General features: G+C 35.1%; 1 non-coding gene across 1 annotated transcript; it reads right to left on the reverse strand.

Moving 5' to 3' along the window:
- Positions 1 to 293: 293 nt before the first annotated feature.
- LOC123581968 lies at positions 294 to 397 on the reverse strand. The gene has a single exon (XR_006704117.1). It is a non-coding gene; the product is annotated as a U6 spliceosomal RNA (small nuclear RNA).
- Between the last annotated feature and the right edge of the window lie 20,297 nt (positions 398 to 20,694).

Below are 20,694 nucleotides of genomic sequence, written 5' to 3' on the forward strand. Positions count from 1 at the left end.
GACACTCACTTCCATTTCTAGTTTGCATGAATAAATATATATGAATTTTGTTAAAGAAATGTTTCTTTATCTGCTGATATGATCATGTGGTTTTGCATCTTTGTCAATGAAGTGAATCACCTTGAGTTTTTTTTTTTAGAAGTAAAAGAAAAAATATTTTAGTAGGAAAAAAAAAAGTAGGCTTAGGGACAGAGGATTGGGGGCCTTCAATGTCCTGGTGGTAATTCTGTCCTTCTCAAATGTGGACAGTGACTTCCATGCCTGACACTGTATCCTGATCCACAGCATTCAGCAAAAAACTCTTCTTGAATTTGCTTCTTGAATTTGGGTGTCATCCTTGTGCAGGGGCCATGCTAATCCCTGTATCTTTACCTTGACTGATTTTTGAATATTGAACTGACTTTTTTTTTTTTTTTTGGAGATGAAACTCACTTGGTCATGTTATATCATCTTACACGTTATTGGTTTCTATTTGCTAATGTTTGGATGTGGATTTTTGTATTTGTGTTTATGAGGGATATTGGGTCTATAATTTTCATTTCTTAAGATGTTTTTATTGAGCTTTGGTAGCAGATTAATACTTGCCTTTTAAAATGTGTTATTTCTTCTATATTTAGAAACAGTGCCCATAAAATTGATATGATGTCCTACTTAAATGTTTAGTACAATTTTCCATTGAATCCATCTGTGGTTGGAGTTCCTATATGGGAAGATTTTTAACTGTTTCTTATTAAACACAGGGCATTCAGTCTATTTATGGTGAGCTTTGGCAGTTTGTTTCTGTCAAAGATTTTGTATTTCACCTAAATTATCAAAGTAATGAGCATGGATTTTTGTAATTTTATTTAAGTATATTTTTAATATTTGTAGTGTCTGTAATGTTATCCCATCATTTATTCCTTATATTGGTTGTTTGTGTCTTCTATTGTAATTATTTCTTGGATTTTAGAGCTTGATAAGATTTACCAATTTTTTTTTTGAAGAACTGGCTTTTCATTTAATTAAGTTTTCTTATTTGTTATTCTTTTGTCAGTTTTGTGTCTTGTGCTCCTGTATTTCATTTTCTCCCTTGCTCTTGCTTTGAAATCAATTTGCCGCTCCTTGTCCAGCCTATTAAGGTAGAAGCATAGTTCATTTATTTTAGAAAGTTCTTCTTTTATAATGTAAGTCTTTAATGCTATACATTTCTTTTTAAAGATTACGTTAGCTGTATTCCATACATTTGATATATTGTGCCTTTATGTTCATTCTCTTCAAATTTTTAAAAATTTTTTCTTCTGTTTTTCTCTTTCACCCATTGGTTACTTAGAAGGGAGCTAATTTCCAGGGTACCTGAGTAGCTCAGTTGGTTGAGCGTCAGACTCTTGGGTTAGGCTCAGGTTGTGATCTCACAGCTCTGTGCTGACAGGGCAGAGCCTAGTTGGGATTCTCTGTCTCCCCCCCCTTTCCCTCCCCTGTTCTCTCTCTCTCTAAATGAATGAATGAATTAATGAATGAATGAATGAATAAAAATTTAAACAAGGGAGCTAGTTTTCAAATATTTGAAGATTTCCCCAATATATTTATTACTTCACTGCAATTCAGTAAGACCAAATAGACCTATAATGACTAGACTTTTAAATATACATTTTTTTTTTTTTATTTTATGACTCACAATATAGCTTTTCTTTCTGAGTATCTCATTTGCACTTGAAAACAATGTGCATTTTCTGTTCTCACTAAAGAGGGGTTATAAATGTCAATTAGGCCAAATGCTTTGATATTGTTGTTTATATTTTGTTCATTCAAGTATTGAAAGGGGAATATTAATGTCTCCAAATATAATTGTGGATGTGTAATAGTACTTTTAGTGCTATTAGTTGTTGCTTCATGTTTGCTTTGTTATGAGATGTATGCACATTTAGGAATTATATATTTTCTTGGGGAATTGTCATCTTTATCATTTTGTGATGTCATTATTTAACTCATAAACGTCCTTGTTCTGAAGTCTACTTTATGTGACATTAATGTAGCTGTTACTGCTTTCTTTCCATTTCTACTTGCAATGACATGCTTTACTTTTTAGCCTATCTCTGTCTTTATGTTTATGTGGTTTTATTGTACGCAGCATATAGTTTGGTATATATAAAATATCCAATATGTCAGTCTCTGATTTTAATTGACTCTTTTATGTACTTTGAATTACCTTCAAAGTAATTATTGAGGGTGGATTAAAATCTGCCATCTTGCTAGCTGTTTTCTATTTGTTCCATCTGTTCATTTTTCCTCTTTCTGTGCCTTATTTGATATTAATAATTTTATTATTTTGATTATCCCCACCATTGACTTCTTTCCACATTAAATAATGGCCCTGGGTTTGAAAATATCCACCCTTTATTAATCAGTTTCTACCTTTACATAAAATTATGTCAGCTCTACATGCAGTATAATGACCTTAAAAGGGTACACTCAATTTTTCCTTTTTTGTACTATTATTGCTATACATTTCCTTTTTTATACATGCTACAAACACACAATACATTATTATTAATTTCGCTTTAAACATTCAGTCACCTTATAGAAATAGTAGTATAAGTTCCAGTGCACATGATTAATAGGGTAGATCTGTCTTGTATTAACTCTTCCATCTGAAATACCTCCTTTAACATTATATAGTGCAGGCCTATTGGCAATATACCCTCTTAATGTTTTGCCTGATGGTTAGTCCCGTCTTCAACTATGTACGATTTTTTGATGAATTTATAATTCTGATTGAACAGTGGGTTTTTTCTTTTCAATATTTAAATTATTTAAATTATCAATATTTTTAAAATATGTCCCATTTTTTCTGACTTCACCAAGTGTCTGATGGAATTCACTGTCAGGTAAACAAGGGCTTATATTTTACTTCCTTTTGAAGGTATCTGACTTTCCTTAGTTTAAGGTTAGTTGATTGTCCTGTCACCTTGGTTCTCTGATGGATTTAAGAGAAGTTATGAATCTGAAGGCTGTCCAGAGTTTGTTGGTTGCGGTGGTGGTAGGATGGAAATGGTACTTATCAAACTCTATCCTAAGTGAAAGCCAGCAATCAATAAGTATTATATTAATAAAAGTTAACTGCATTTTCCAAGAAGATATCTATGAAAAGCATTTCACCTTTAGCTACTCATGCTTTAACTAGAGAATAAAAGTTCACTTTCTTTTCACATCTGCAGTTCAAACTGGAGAGATAGAGGAGCTCCTGGGTGGCTCAGATAGTCAAGCTCCGGGCTCTTGGTTTCGGCTCAGGCCATGATCTCACGGTTTGTGGGTTCAACCCCTGCATCAGACTGTCTGCTGTCAGCACAGACCCCACTTTGGGTCCCCCGTCCCCGTCTCTATCTGTTCCTCCCTTGCTTGCAGCCTCTCTGTCTCTCTCTCTCTCAAAAATAAACATTAAAAAAACAAAAAATCCCCACAAAACTGCAGATAGAGGACAGCTTGTCCTCCTCCATGTAATGACCTTTGTTTGTAGATTGATTTCCTTTCAATTGCTTGATACGTTCAGTAAAGCGAAAAAAGTGCAATGTCATGGTATTTATTACATAAGCAATGGATTTATGAATGTTTGTTATATAAGTAATACTAGCTTTCAACTATTTAATATAATATGAAGTCTCAGAACAACGTTCATACTTGCACTCCACTTTCTTCTGAAAAAAATTAAACCTAAGAATTGAACATCAGGTAGTAAAATAGTAGTACCCCGTACGATAAATTTTTTAAGATGTCCTGTCATTTTTTGGAAGCATCAAACTTTTTTTTAATTTAAATATATTAAATTTATTGTCAAATTGGTTTCCATACAACACCCAGTGCTCATCCCAAAAGGTGCCCTCTTCAATACGCATCACCCACCCTCCCGTCCCTCCCACCCGCCATCAACCCTCAGTTTGTTCTCAGTTTTTAAGAGTATCTTAGGAAGCATCAAACTTTTTATTCATCTTCGTGGATATTCAAAAATTGGATACTATAATCTATTATATATTTTTACAGTCTGAGAACCATGTGTTTGTCAAACCCAGGAAGTTAATAAATTTCATTCTTCCTCATCCATGTTTTCCCTGATCTGTGCTATATTGTAGTGGTGAAATCAGTAACAAGAATTTATGTTTCCTATGCTCTTGTCATAAAGCTAAGAAAAAGAAAAAAGAAAAAAAATGTTTAAAAACCTATTGTTAATAGAATATTTTAAAAAATATGTATGCTATACTTCACCAGTGGTTATAATATTAATTCAACCTAAGGGGGTAAAGAGTTCTGTTTTTTCAAGAATTGTGATGACTTCTCCTGATATTGCCTTTTGCATCATTTACAATAAGCATCACTAAACCATAGCATTATATGCATAAGGGTACAGTATCTTGAATTATTTAATACACTATATTTATACAAGCAACCATATGGATGAGTTCCATTTTTTATTATATAAGCCCTAACTTTTGTTCTTTAAATTTTTTATCAGTGTCATTCAGTATAAAGAGTTTAAACACTTTCTTTAATAAACTGGTGAGGGAAAAAATATTCTGCACATTTTTTTGCATTCTCTTAAAAATAGTAATCACATTTTATTTTAAATTCCAAAGGAAACAAATATAATTTAATTTTTCACTGGTATATCATAAAATATATCAAATTTATCTTGTGGGATGGAATAAAAATTTTATACAAATATGACAATGGAACATTTGGTATTCAGAATTCCACTGGGACTGCTTCTGTGTATTGCATAGAACTTTTCTGATTAGACATAACCAAGTGATTCTAATTTGTGAAATTTTCTTAAACTTAACAGCTGCCTCATTTTTAAAATGTGCCTCGCTAGACTCATCAGTTTGAAAAATGTCAGGAGATAATTCATTTTGGAAATTGAGATTGGTGGCTCCTCTTTTCATAAAAATGAGGACCTCACCATATTTTGAAATAGGTATATTTTTTACATGTATACTTTGGAAATGGTCACAGTCTTAAAAGTTGGACTACATGAATGTTCACAATTTGGAGATGCTGAAAAATGTTAGTTTTTTATTATTGTATTTCTTCCTATTTATTATCTCTATTTATTATTCTATTAAGCATTAAATTCACATCATTGTATCTAGTTTCAAGAAGCAAAGCAAAATAAACACATTAGCTGCATATTCTGTCTTCTCTTTACAATGTTGTAAGTAATTAATGTAAGTTTGGTTTAGAAAAAATGCTCATACGAAGTCATAAACAAAGGAAAACATAACTACCCAATTAACCAAAAATGTATTAAGTGGGCCTATGTCAGTCGCTTGGAAAATGAAATGGAAAAAATAGCTCCAAGCATAGGGCAAAATATAAAGAACTGTAAATCTGAAATGAGAAGGCTAGGAACTTAGATGATAAATTCAGAAAATAAAATGGAACAAAATGGAACAGAAGTCAGTAATTACAGAAGATACAGGAGAAAATTCCTTGAGATTAGTGAGAATCCAATTCTGCAGATTGAAATCTCATTACATTCTGGACTAGATTTATAAGAAAACAAATGTTCCTATGCATATTGATAAAATTCCAGATATCAAAACAACAAAAATTCATATTAGTCTTGTAAAGCTTCCAGGCAGAAAGTGCAAGTTTCATACAAAGAAAAAAAAGTCAGACTAGTATTGAGTTACTCCTTTGCCAGTCTTGATATAAGAAAACAGACTAAAGAAAGAATAGAGCTATAGCCCATAAATGCTGTAACCAGCCAAGGTAAGGCTATATTAAAGATATGCATGAATTTAGAAAGCATATTATCTATGTACTACTTCAGAACCCATTTTGAAAAAAACATCACCCCCATGAATAATAAAAAATTTAAGGGCACCTGAATGGCTCGATAGGTTAAGCTTCCGACTTGAGCCTGGGTCATGGTCTCATGGTTTGTGAGTTTGAGCCCCACGATGGGCTCTGTGCGGACAGCTCAGAGCCTGCTTCAGATTTTGTGTCTCCCTCTTTCTTTGCTCCTCCCCCACTTGTGCCATGTCTCTCTCTCTCTCAAAAATAAATAAACATTAAAAAATGTTTTTAAACATGCTTTATTTTTTATTTTTTTAAATCTTTAGTTTTGAGAGAGAGAGCATGAGTAGGGGAGGAGAAGAGAGAGAGGGAGACACAGAATCCAAAACAGGCTCCAGACTCTAAGCTGTCCACACAGAGCCCAATGTAGGGCTCAAACCCACAAACCACAAGATCATGACCGGAGCCCAAGTAGGACACTTAACCAACTGAGCCTCCCATTTAAACAAATTTTTTAAAACAAACAATAATTACCTCAGGTTGGAAGAAGATGAACAATTGAGGAAGATATATTTAGCTTAATAAGCAAAACCAATAAGCTTAATATCATAAGCTTAATAAATAAAATTAGGAAAATCCATAAGTATATTATTTAATATATTTACTATTGCATTCTAGCTAGGGTAGAAGTACATCTACTCATTAAAGATATAACTAAATAAATTACATCATATAGTAATTATTACTATAAATAAAAAGAGGAGAGATTAGAAACTAGGTAAGGGGGAACAGAATACAGGCAAGTGATGAGTTTTAATTCAAATATGGTATTGCAAAATGGGCTTCATTAGGAAAATGACACGTGACCGAAGACTTGAAGAAGGAAGGGGATTAGCCATGAAGATTACCTGGTGGAAGCACTTTCCAGCCAGTGACAGATTGAATGGAGCAAGTGGGTGAGAAGAAAATAAATAAAAGATGAGGTGAGAGAAGTAGCTGGAGGAGGGAGTCACCGGAGAATATCCCTAGGACTTCGCGTTGAAGGGTAGGTGGCTAGAGAATAATTGGTAGAAGCCTCGTGGGTCATTATAAGAACTTAACTTTTGATTCTTTTTTTTTAAGTTTATTTTATTTTATTTTATTTTATTTTATTTTATTTTATTTTATTTTATTTTTATTTTTTTTATTTAAGAGAGAGAGAGAGACAAGGAGAGAGAGGATCCCAAGCAAAGAGCCCCATGTGGGACTCACACCCACAAACCATGAGCTCATGACCTGAGCTGAAATCAAGAGTCAGAAGTTTAACTGACTGAGCCACCCAGGCACCCTTGATTCTGAATAAAATGGAGAGTCATTGCAAAGTTTCAGCAAAAGAAAGAATTATGGAAAATAAGGTGAATATACCTTTTATGTATTGTTTCAATCTGACTTTGAGTATGAAATGGAACTTATAATTAAGTTCACCAGCAAATAAGCAAAGGAAAAACGTTTAACAGTTTGACAATGTATTATACATTATTGAGGGATAGAAGGCTAAGATGAAATTTCATTATAAATTTTGAAAAACTTAAGGTATGTATATATATATATATATATATATATATACACACACACACACACACACACACACACACACACACATACATATACATACGTACATTCTGAAAAATAAAACTTCAGAATAAACATGTATATATTCTAAAATATCTACTTTTGTGTGCATTTCTTAGATTAATTATAAAATGTATTATATAAAATATATATGAAAATATATTCTAAAATTTTTGTATTTCCTAAGAAATCTTATTTCATAACTAATTTTCAAATTGATGAAATGTTTTATTTTGTATTTTAATTATTTAATTTTTTAAAGTTTTATTTATTTATTTTGAGAGAGAAGGAGAGAGAGATAACGAGTATGAGCAGGGGAGGGGCAGAGAGAGAGAATCCCAAGCAGGCTCTGAGCTGTCAGCACAGAGCCTGATGCAGGGCTCGATCTTATGACCCTGAGATCATGACCTGAGCTAAAATCAAGAGTTTGATGCTTAACCGACTGAGTCACGTAGGCCCTCCTATTTTGTATTTTAGTAAAAAAAAAAAAAAAAAATCCAGAAACCTATTTTTTCCTGCATGGCTTCTTTAATTAAAATATTTCCATGATTTATTTTGTGTATGTTTGATTTCAATGATTCACTGATTATGAATAGAATGAATTATTATTTATTTTAATCACTCAATGTGCATCTTGTTTTCCCATCCTGGATATCATATTGTAGGGGGCTATATTTTGCCAGTGCCAAAACTCATGAGTAACTTGTTCTAGCCACATGGCTCTATGTAGCAAAACCGAGATTCAAACCTTACTCTGTGCTCTCTTAAACCACACATGAGGGCACGTACATTACTAATGCCGTAATGGAACAGAAAACATGACCTTCCCCCTAAAGAAGAAATTTAAATATTTCTCCTTTTAAAGTAAATGCCAGCCGCACACTATTTCATCATGTCCTCTAATCTTTCTTTGAAGTGTATGCGTTCATAGGGAACTTTACAGTGTTGTCAGAATGGTTAATCCAAAGTCAAATTAAGCTCGAGTCTGAAAGTTTTTATTTTCTTGATTGAATTAAATGCAGAGTGCTCATGTATATGCACAAACACTGGCATTCAGCAGAGCCCTCATTACCATGCTGAGAAGTGTGGATTCAAATTAGAGCTGCATGTTAGACAACCGCTCGCATAAACTAAGGCTTGTTAAAACAATGTTAATGAGCCCCCATTGTATAGAGCAGCTTCACTTTTCCAATCTTTCATATTTGTTCACATGAGGCCTGGGAAGTTGCTGAACTGATTAAGTCTGAAATGGAGCTGGAGAGACTCTACTGAGCCACTGGGGTGAAGGGAATTAGAAAAATCAGGAACAAAGAGCCATATAAAGTTTACTTCAGGTTAAAAACATGGTGATAGAACTTATCCCATGTGTCAGAATTTTTCTGAGGCCTATTTTAAAATATGGCCAAACAAACCATATATATAAGATAGTTAACCTGACACCATCATTTATATTTTTTTGGCATAATTTGAACAGATTTTTCTAAGGATTGTCTGACTTGCTTGCTTCCTCTACAATTGTTTTCTTTACAGTGAAAATCTTTTCATGTGGCTCAGTAAAATCTGTTCTCAAGGGGGGAAAAAGTACCTTATAAAGAATGAAGAAAAACATCCCCTTCTCAATGGTTATCCTTGATATGTTACTTATACCTATGAGATTAGAAGGAAAGGCTTGAAAATAAATTTTAAAATTAGCATAGTCTATTTCTAGCAAGTACTAAACGATACATAATTAAATCTCACTTTAAGAAACATTGTATTAATTATTAAACATTGACACTTTGCACGATCCCCATGACACTGAGTAGGGGTAAAAACACAGGCATAAGGTAAAACATAAGCATTCACTTTGAAATACTCCTAACATACTTGTTTATATTATGGACATGAAGGTTATCAAGTTTAAGCTTTTTTTTAAAGATTAGAGATACCAGAAATTTAAAGTTGATTTTTTTAAGTTTATTTATTTTGAGAGAGAGAGAGAGAGCACCGGCAGGGGAGGGGCAGAGAGAGAGAGAGAGAGGGAGAGAGAGAGAATTCCAAGCAGGCTCTGTACCGTCAGCACACATCCCAATGCGGGGCTTGAACTCAGGAACTGGGAGATCATGATCTGAGCCAAAACCAAGAGTTGGAGGCTTAACCAACTGAGCCACCCAGGCTTCCCTAAAGTTGATTTTTAAAATGTGTTAACAGGGGTGCCTGGGTAGCTTAGTAGGTTGAGCGCTGGACATCTGATTTCAGCTCAGGTCCTGATCCCGATTTCTGAGATTAAGCCCTGTGTGAGACTCCGCTCACAGTGTGGGACCTGCGTGGGATTCTTTCTCTCCCTGTTTCTCTGCCCCTGCCACGCTCATGCTCTGTCTCTCAAAATAAATAAATAAGAACTTAAAAAAAAATGTTATGGAACTGAAAGACCTCAATGAACGTCTTCTTTCTCACCCCACTCACGATTTTGGTAACCACTGTTTGAAGAGCCCTGGTCCACTGCCTTTAAAATGTCAGTATTTGTCCCACCCTCAATACACATTCCATTGTCAATCAGTGTTAAGTACTTGAGAAGTTATACACTTGTGAAACAAATGGTTAAAGGCACACCGATATAATGATATAGCAACTAGGAAAGGCATCTCCCAGCTATGCAAGAATCATGAAAATATGATGCATATTTATCTGTATGTTTGTTTATGTTCTGTCTAGCAACACTGCTAGGTAGTGATTTCCAAGTGGATATGAGCATGACTATTTTGTTCATCATCATGCATCTAGACATAATATAGTTTCTGGCACGTGAGAGGAACTCTGAATACATAAGGAGGTAACCATCAGGGAAATAAATGGCTTGAATTAGCAGATTCTGTTTGGTACATTTAGGGTTAACCATGTGACAACTATGTTGAAGTAAGAGACTCCAAAGCAAGACCCTGAAGATTTTACAACAGCACTTGTTACATGCAGCATCTAAAGGTCAGCAAATGCTTCATGAAAGCCTTTTGATGACAGCTGTCATTACAACTTTACTACAAAGTAAGCTATGGTTATAAAAGCACTCATGGGGAATGGTAGCCACTTTGAGACCAAAGGTTTACTGCTGGAGCTATTTTTACATGTCAGGTCCACTTACAAATAGAGCAGTAAGCAAGACAAATGAAGACTGTGTTCAAACTTGGTGGACAATGACTGCGTGACTTTGGTTGAGAACTTTGCAATTTAGTATTTCGGCTCCTTAAGACTCCTCATAGGATATTGAATATAAAGAAGGAGACATCATAAACCCACTCACACACACGCAAAATCAATGATTTGTTTTATTGACAGTTCTCTAGAAGGTAGAGCAACTTAAAAATCTCAGTCCCTGGATGGATTGAAGAAATAGATTGCCGCATTTGTAAGACCCCAAGCTAGGGGCATTTCTGCTGTTGCCTGTGTGTGACAGAAGAATAGTTGTGTAGAAGTGAGAAGTAAGATTTTTCCTTTACAGAGTTAGTCATTTGGGTACTTACAGCTGAAGAATTCCAGAGGCCAAATAAATCATAAGAATGGAATATAAAGGAACAATGCTAAAGAAATAAACACTCGGTCTCGTTATTTTATGGAGGAGGAACCTAGAACTGAAAGAGTAAGTGATTTGTCAGAGGTTGCATAGTTGTGTGTGTAAAAGGGAGATAATAATTCCTGCTGGGAGGATCAGATGAGGTGGTTGTGCTTAGCAAAGCAGAAATCAGGTAAACTTATATGCTTCTATAGCTTATATGTAACTTGTGTTCCTGACAGTGTTTAAATGTTTTTATTTTGGTTGATTGAAAAAAAAAAAAATCCTGCAGCATCGGTGCCCTGTAACAGTGCTCAACTGGCAATCAGACTCTGACTGTGGCAAGTTCATGGCCTTCCAGAGTTTATTCCCTGTGCATGCTAAAGAGGAGGGTCATAAAAGCTGAGAGGACACATTTTATGAATTAAAAGGGAGCAGGGAGAAAGAATTGTATTTGTAGCTGAGATTCCCATGTCCCTCAGGTCTTGGCTTTTCAGTAAGCATCTGCTCTGGCATAGCTCTTTCCCTCCTCAATTCCTCTGCACTGAAGAGGTAGGTTTTTTTTTTTTTTTTTTTTTTTTTCAGCTCTGAAAACTTCCCCTTCAAATAGAAATTTCAGGAATTACTCAGAGGATAACTCCTAGCTCAGGTTCTAAGAAAAGACAGATCAGAAAAACATCAATATCCACAATAACACACCACTTTGACATAAAATTTTCAATTTTAGCATGGACAAATTCACTAAGGTTAACCTGAAAATATTCTGTCTTTTGTCCAGGGTCTGTCTTTCCCAAATTACAAAAACATAAACATACCATAAATCCTTCATAAGCCCTTCTTCCAGCCCATGTTGTGACAGATGTGCCCAGGTTCAGCTTCTGTAGAAATGTCAAACACATTGCAATAATAGGAATGGCTCTCTTAAATCACTAGACTTTACCCTTTCCCCCACTTTGCTCCAAATTGCTTCACCTTTAATCTCCTTATCACTGTTAATCCCCACATCCACCTCTGGATCTGTCTACCCAAGTGTCTGCTAAGTAATCATCCCTAAGACCTTTGTTATACTGCCATTTTCTTTATTTTTTGGTTTAATTTTGTCATTTCACATTAGAAATTACCTCTCAGTTTATTCCTTTCTTACTGGCCTACTATTTTTAGAGCTCTATAAACTGTGCCTTTTCAATGACTTTTCTTGCACTGAAGGGTAGTTTTCAATATGCAGAAGTCTTGAATAATAGATCAATAGAGACAGAAACCCGGTGAGTGTTAAGGCAAAAGCAACTAGGCTTTTTGCCTTTTTGCTAGGCAAAGCAAGGCTAACCTGACCCCATGGAAGAACCATGCCTCGTGGAATGGGTCCTGGCCCATCAAAGGGTAACCCCAAGATCATTGAAGAATTGGTTCTTTTCTTATATTTAAATATAATGAAGGAGAGCAACTCCCGAGAAGTCAGTATCTGACTAAGGCAAGCATGGGACTCAAGGCAGCTCCAGATGGTTCAGTTAAAAGGAGTCTTGGGGCGCCTGGGTGGCTCAGTCTGGTAAGTGTCTGACTTCAGCTTAGATCATGATCTCGCAGTTTGTGAGTTCGAGCCCTGCGTCGGGCTCTGTGCTGACAGCTCAGAGCCTGGAGCCTGCTTTGGATTCTGTGTCCCCCTCTCTCTCTGCCCCTCCTCAGCTCACGTTCTGTCTCTCTCTTAAAAAAATAAATAAACTTAAAAAAAAAAAAAAAGGAATCTGTGCCCTGGTGGTTCAGGGTTGGTTACTCTATGGAAGCTCAGTTTGGGCTCATGCTTTCCCCTCAGGTCCTAAGACTCAGGAAGTACAGTGGTGGTTTTTCAGTAAGTGAACTCAGTCCATTAGCTAGAGTTCAAAGAGTACAGTGAAGTCATAGACCACAGAGAGTTGTAAGTTACAACAGGCTTTTTTTAATGCCAATTCTGGCCATGTTTCTGAGAAGTTATTGCTATGAATTCTTCTCCTTGGTCTCTGACCACTCGCTCTCTGGAAATTTGTCATATCATCCAGACTCAGCATCATGCAGCACCTAAATTTCTGAGCACACTGCTCAGGGATCATTGCTCAGAATTTCATTATCATAGGAAATGATGTGATTCTTTTCGTATTTATAACTCTAGAGTCCTTTAAAGACAAGCTCTGGTATGAGGTTTCCAATTCACTTTAGAAGAAAAGTATTCGTCCCCTCGATGTTAAGATAGATCTTCTGCAAAGAAATGACGTTTTGAGCTATAACAGTAGTTTCCAGGGTCATTCTGTGATAATGTGCTACTCATTTTGTATTTTAAATCTCATCACATGTTACATTACTGTTATGAAGAAGAAACTAGTGCAACAGCTCTCTTCTTAATATTGAAAACACACACAAACAGTGAAAAAATGAATGAGGGAGTCTGTGGAAAGGTTAGTGTGCACATTTTAGGCAGAGATATTTAGTGTTCCCATTGAGCTGTCAAACCTGAGCAACTGATTTAAAACAAAGTGTATATTTAAAGTGTCAGTAATGACTTCTTTCCCCTAACAATATGTTAGAATATTTGGTTTAATTCTGCTTTCATCTTTGACAGCTAGCAAGTTTCTCAAATAATTCTTGAATGCCCTATTCAGCAGAAATTCAATCTGGTAGGGATTCTTGCTGTAAGTCATGCCTAGATAACTAAAGCGTCAGTAACTGTGAACCTAAGCACTATTAAGAAACTGAAATGTATAATCTCCCTGTAGAAGAAAATCTTCTAAGTCATTTTATCACAAAATCCTCACAGATACTTCTGCCTTTTCCATAATCCAATAAGAAAAAGAATCATATCAGTGTAGTAAGCACTATTCTGCCGTAGGTTCAATCAGTTCTCAGATACCAAGGGAAGAGAAAGACGGTTTGGGAAAGAGAAAAAGTATCCTCAAAGCTGCTTAACAGTAGAATAGTCTCAAACAGCAAAGAAAATCTTCAAATTTGTGTTATTTGTATATTCAGTAATTCTTGAGCCAAAGAAGTGATATATATTTATTTCTTTAGGCATGTTTATATAATTACCTTGCTATGCAATCATATGTTCTACAATTAGATATTATACATTTAGCATAGATATCATTTTATATGCATATTATATAATACATTATGTAGTGTATTCCATATTATAAAATTCCATATATATTTAACACATTGATATATATAATTTTATTTTAAACTTTATATAACATATTTATGTAGTGTACATTATTCAGAAGTTTCCTTCTGAATATATACTTACCTCTGCTCCATTCTTATTCCATAGTTAAGTAACAAATAAGCATATTTAGAACCACGACTGCGACTCCCTGTATTTTTGAGGAATGTAGTTAATAATTTGACAGATTAATTTAGGGGTGCTTGGGTGGCTCAGTCGGTCAAGCATCTGACTCGACTCATGTTTTGTGGGTTCAAGCCCCACATCAGGCTCCCCTCTGACAGTGTGGAGCCTTCTTGGGATTCTCTCTCTCCCTGTATCTCTGCCCCTTCCCCACTTGCACACTCTCATGCTCTCTCTCTCTCTCAAAATAAATAAATAAACTTTAAACATTAAAAAAAATAATTTGACAGATTAGCTTAAATGGAACAAAGCCTCAAAGCAGCAATCATTTTAACATTTTTGCCAAAGGATTTTAAATATGTCAGATAGCATTTTAGTAGAATGTTTAAAATTTTGTACTTTAATACAAAAACAGGTAACATTGGAAAGTTTGTGACAAGTAAATTAAATTATCTGGACAGCCTTGTCTATAATTTGTTCTAGAGAATCTTAAGATTTCTGTGATTTATACTGTTCATTCTGTCTTAGTGTTGTCGTACTTCAGCATCCACTCTTGTAAGAGAGGATTGCATATAGATGAGATAGTGTTCTTTGGAAGAATTCTGTAGGGAGAACAGGTTATTTCCAAGTCCCACAATGAGAATTATGTGAGAACAACAGGGACACAGATCTTATTTAATCAGGCTTATGGTGAATTTCAGCTTTCATTCTACTTGGTGTTTTTCTTTCTTCCTTACTTTACTGTGTATCTGTTCCGTACCTCTAGGCCAACTTCCACTCTTGCCTCTAATAACTAGCATCTCCAGCTAATTGGATATTGGAAGCAATAAATAACTTCCCTGAGACTAATTGTGGGGATATCCTAATAATAATTCTATGACATAGGTATTTTTTACACACTGCATTTTCTAAATAGGGAAACTGAGGCTCAGAGAGGTAAAGTAACTTCAAAGACAAAAGGTTGCTATATGGTAGATACTGAATTAGAACTCAGGTCGCACTAACTCTAAAATCCATACTCTTAACCATTAAGGGACATTGCCCGTGCAAAGAATGCCTACATATTCATTCACTACCTTGGCACATTGCCAACACCTGTGTCACAAATTTATTGCCCCTCTATCCATACATGACTCTGGAAAGTCAAGCATTGCGTTTCCATCCGGACAAGAGAGTATTTGTCTTTCAAGTGCTTGTATCATTCATCTTTATATTATACTTTTTCTCACCTTAAGTGGACAGTGGCATTTTCTCATATGCAATGACACACTGGGGGATCCCTGAATATAGATGGAGAACGTACTGACAGTTGATTTCCATATGTAGAGGGAGATCATTCCCTATTGATCTTTTCATTTTTCTTAAATTCCAAAATTGCAAGTCTTCAAAACATATTTTGAGGAGATTGGTTGTTACCAGGGTCTGGGAGGGAGTGGAGAGAGGAAAGTTGTTGTTTAAAGGAGTATAGAGTTTTAGATTTACAAAGTAAAAAAGTTTCAGGTATTTATTTCACAACAGTGTGAATATACTTAGCACTACTGAACCATACACTTAAGGTAGTTAAGATGATAAATTTTATTTATGAATTTTTTACCAAAATAAAAAAGGAAAAAAAAGCACATTATATTTCAATATATGTTTATTGGAGATACACTATACACATTGTAATAATTTAGTTTATATTTGCTGGTAGCTTAGAAGTTTTTTTTTTCCTGGGCACCTGGGTGCCTCAGTCGGTTAAGCATCTGACTTCAGCTCAGGTCATGATCTCACAGTCTGTGAGTTCAAGCCCCACATCAGGCTCTGTGCTGACAGCTCAGAGCCTGGAGACTCATTTGGATTCTCTGTCTCTGTCTGTCTGTCTGTCTGTCTCTCTCTCTCTCTCTTTCTCATTCTCTGTCTCTGCCCCTCCCCCACTCATGCTCTGTCTCTGTTTCAAAAATAAACATTAAAAAATTTTTAAAAAGTTATTTCTTCCTAAATCTACACGTCTTAGTCTATACCTGCCTTCCTCAATGCCTAACACATAGCATATTGTTCTTTATCCCATTTAACTCTTTCCTTACTACTCAGCAGAAGGATTCATGTGTATTTGACCGTTGGATATAATGTGGAATTTTTAGCAGTGAGAGTTACAGAATCAGATAAACAAGGATCACGGTACAAAATATCATGTTTTGGGCCATGTAACTTTGGGCAAGAAACTTTCACTTGACTTTAGGGCCCTCATTGGTGAATGTAAATATCAAAGGCAATATTTCAGATGTCATAAGAATTCAGTGTTATGCCTTTAAATATCTTTTTTTCTTAAGTTTTTTAATGTTGATTTATTCTTTAGAGAGAGAGTGTGTGTGTGAGAGGGGGAGGGTCAGAGAGAGAGGGAGACACAGTATCCAAAGCAGGCTTCAGGCTTCAAGCTATCAGGATAGAGCCTGACGTGGGGCTCACACTCACAAACCATGAGATCATGACCTGAGCCCAAGTTGGAGCCACCCAGCCTCCCTTATGCCTTTAAGTGTATTTTCACAACTACTGGTATATAAGCACCACCAACTGAATAAAATATAATGTTATTTTTTTATTTATATGATTCTGTCTTCATACTTTTACTTCTTTCTGGCATGAATCCAAGATTTGTTCTCCAAAAAAAAAATTATATGATATGAACAAATATAAGCAAATGTGGGCAAATACAAGTTCCTTTTCTTCTTGGATGGGCAAAAGCTTGACTAAATTCTTCTGCTTCTCATGCAATCAAAACTTCCTTACGGCCAAGTTCTAGTTCACTAGAAATTAAGCAGAAATGATGTGGTCCCCTTCCAGGGCCAGGTCCAGGCCCAGGTAGAGACCCAGGCCCATAAGATTCTCCCATTCACTGTCTTCTGTGTTCTTGATATTCTTGTAAGTTTGAGATAACACAGCAAATCTGGAAGTCATATGATAAAAGTGATGAAGCCATAAGAGGGAAGGAGTCTGTGTGGAGAAGAGTCACCCATCAAATAACAATGTGTTTTGGAGTTTATGTAAACAAGAGCTAATATCTTTTGCTATTTAAATTTTTATAGATTGTGAGGTTGGCTCATTCGAGCTGCTGACTAAAGAAATTGGTATCTTGAGGTGACAAAGGAGAAGGATCTCACAAGGACTGTCCACCCTGATTTCATGATCACTGTAGCCAGTGATTGCTGTGTATCTCAATATTTCCATTTTATGAACAAGAGTCCTTATTATAGTTTTCCTGGGCTCTCTTACCACTGTTAATTGGTCAAGGGGTGATAGAAACCTTGTCTTTTTAGCTCATGAGTGGCTAGAGTAAAGGAGCAAGCTCAGATATAATAGAGAAAACTATATATCAGATGGAGAGCCTATGACTGAGCTGAATGCAGTGATTTGATGGGAACGTAAATTGTCTTGGGCATCCACGAGCATGTTGTTGTGTCTGTAGAAGGAACATTAAAATAAAGACTTGGTATCCAGAAGAAATTATAGTGACATAAATTGGCTAGCTGTTTATACAAATCATGTCCTCTTTTTTTCTAGATAAAATAGTTCATCTTCTGTCTACTTAGTTATTGCCATGTGGCTGTTTTCTCAACAGTGGAAGTGTTCAGTGTATGGCACATGAGTAATTTTTGAAAGCTAGCCCTGGATATCAGACATAGGGTTTGATGTGGAATTCAACAAGATAGTTCTAAAATTCATATGTGAGAACTAGAAGCCAAAATTAGCCAAAGGAAGATATTTCTGAGAAGGGAAATTGAGACATCAAATTGATGTTGTATGGTATAGGAGTTAATAGCAATGGATTAAAGAAAACATAAGGAGGTGTATACATATACAGAAACTCTTCAGTAGATAGCTCTAGGGGCTTTGGTTACAGAAAAGGAGAAGAACGAAGTTAGATCTCTACACTGCACAACATCTGAAAATGCATGACAAGTGGATTAAAGGCATGACTATCACACTTTGAGAAAATATGGAAGAATATCCCTATGACTTTGTATGGATAGGCAAGGATTTTTGTAACAAGACACAAAAACTGGGAAGTTTACAAATGGAGAAAGTGGGGAAAGACGAATACATTTTATCACATTAACATTAAGAAATTCTAGCGGAGGGGAAGGGGGGAAAAGTTACAGAGAGGGAGGGAGGCAAGCCATAAGACACTCTTAAATACTGAGAACAAACTGAGGGTTGATGGGGGGTGGGGGAGAGGGGAAAGTGATGGGCATTGAGGAGGGCACCTGTTGGGATGAGCATCGGGTGTTATATGGAAACCAATTTGACAATAAATTATATTTAATATAAAAAATGAAGTTTAAAAATGGAAAAAAATAAAATTAAAACATTCTGTAAATGAAAAGGCACTTTAATGATAAGGACAATATATGCTAGAAATTGGAACAAATTATTTGTAACATATGTAATTGATAAAGGATTTGTGTTTAGAACCTATAAAGAACTCCAGTAAATCAGTAAGAAACAAGTTATTGGAAAAGGGACAAGATATTGGAATTAATAGAAAGAATTATTCCAAATAAGCCATAATATTTGAAAGGATGCTCAGCCTCATTACTAATAGATAGCTGTAAGTTAGCATGGCCATAAAATAAAATAGACCTATCTCCTTGGGAACAATTCAGAGTTATCTCAACATGAAATATTGTCAACAATGTCTAGAAATGATGACTTTCACTAAAAGTGGTGGAAGTAAAAATTGGTAGAAGTTAAAAAACTTGTTTCTAAGATGTTCTATATGTGTTTATCCTACAACTGAGCCATTTCCTTTTCATTTATATACTGGAGAAATGATATTACATATGCACCAGGAGGCATTTATAAGAACACATAAAGTTATTCACAGCAGAAAAACTTCTAATATAATTCAAATGTCCGCTAATGGCAAAATGCAAAGTTTGAAACATAATATATCATTATGATAAAATGTTGTAAGTGAGAAGAAATGAAAAACTGCACACTTTTACATATAAAAATATGAAAAGCATTTTTATATGTATAAAAATATGTATAATTTTATGCCATATGTATTAATTTGAAAAATAAGGAAACTAACCCATCATTTAAGAATTAATGGAGAATTGGGAGAATGGTAGAGAAAATTAATAATTATATGACTTAGGTAAGTCTGTGTCACTTGCCAAAAAAAAAATCTCCATAATTTTACAGAATTTAAGCTTCATTATTGCTCATGCAAAGTTCAGTGCAAATGATGGCATCCTATATGTGATAACACACAAATCCAGGCTGCTTTAATCTTGTGCTCTACCACTGTTTCCTAGCAAAAGGCCAAAGAGAGTTGAGGACTACCTAGAACTTGACTTTGCTTCACAGAGTGGTAAGAAATTTTATTTCCGGTTATATTTCATTTTTCAGCCTTGCCTACTTGTTGAGTGGGGAGGGCCTGGAAAATTTTGTCTCCTATATGGCCAGGTAGGAAAGGTACATAAAGAATTAATGAGAACTGTTAATGTCTATCAGAGAAATTAACACAAAATCCAGTATCAGTGTTCTTTAGGAAGAGAGGTAGGGAAGAAGGAAAAAGGCTATGTTTATGGGAGGAGAGCAAACCAGAGGCGGAAGTCTTCTAAGCTACCAGTAATAGTCTTTTTTTTTTTTAATAATAATCTTTTTAGTAATGGTCTTTTCTTTTTGTCATATTATTTTTTAGCCTAGGTAATAGTTACATGTGTTTTCATTTGATTATCATATAAGACATATATATATCATATAAGACATATACATATATATGTATATATAAAACACATACACACTTTTATATGTATATAAAAATGTAGTACAAACATCATGTATATGAGATTAATGAACCCAAAATGTCCATATCCTAATGCATAACACCTGTAAGTTACCTACATGACAAAAAAACCCCCAAAAACTAGCAGGTGTGATTAAGGTTAAGAACGTTGGGGAGAAGATGGGGAGATTTTCCAGGTTTATCTGAGTGGCCCCAATCTAATTTCATGGATCTTTGAGATCCATTTCCCAAATGTGGTCAGAAGAAGAGGTAATAATGAAGGGTCAGGGATATATAATTCTGTTTGCTTTAAAGATGGAGGAAAGAGAATACCAGCAGCTTCTAGAGGTTGGAAAAGGCAAGGAACAGGATTCTCCCTTAGAGACTCCAAAAAGAAACATAGCCCTACCCAACCTTGATTTTAGCCTTATGTAAGACTCGTGTTAGACCCACAGAACTGGAAATTAATAAATAAGTATTGTTTTAAATCTAAAAGTTTGTGATAATTTGTTATCATACCAATAGGAAACAAATACAAATTTATACACACACATATCTATATGCATTACCTTCACAAGCAAATCTAGATTTCACTGCACTAATATGCTTATCCAAATTTATGCACATATTCCATTCCCAACTTTTGCTGAATATAGAAATCATTGTAATGTATACTTGATTAACATGGACTAAAAAATGGTAATGTTT

This window comes from Leopardus geoffroyi, chromosome A1 (genome assembly GCF_018350155.1).
Source record: "Leopardus geoffroyi isolate Oge1 chromosome A1, O.geoffroyi_Oge1_pat1.0, whole genome shotgun sequence".
Taxonomy (NCBI): Eukaryota; Metazoa; Chordata; class Mammalia; order Carnivora; family Felidae; genus Leopardus; species Leopardus geoffroyi.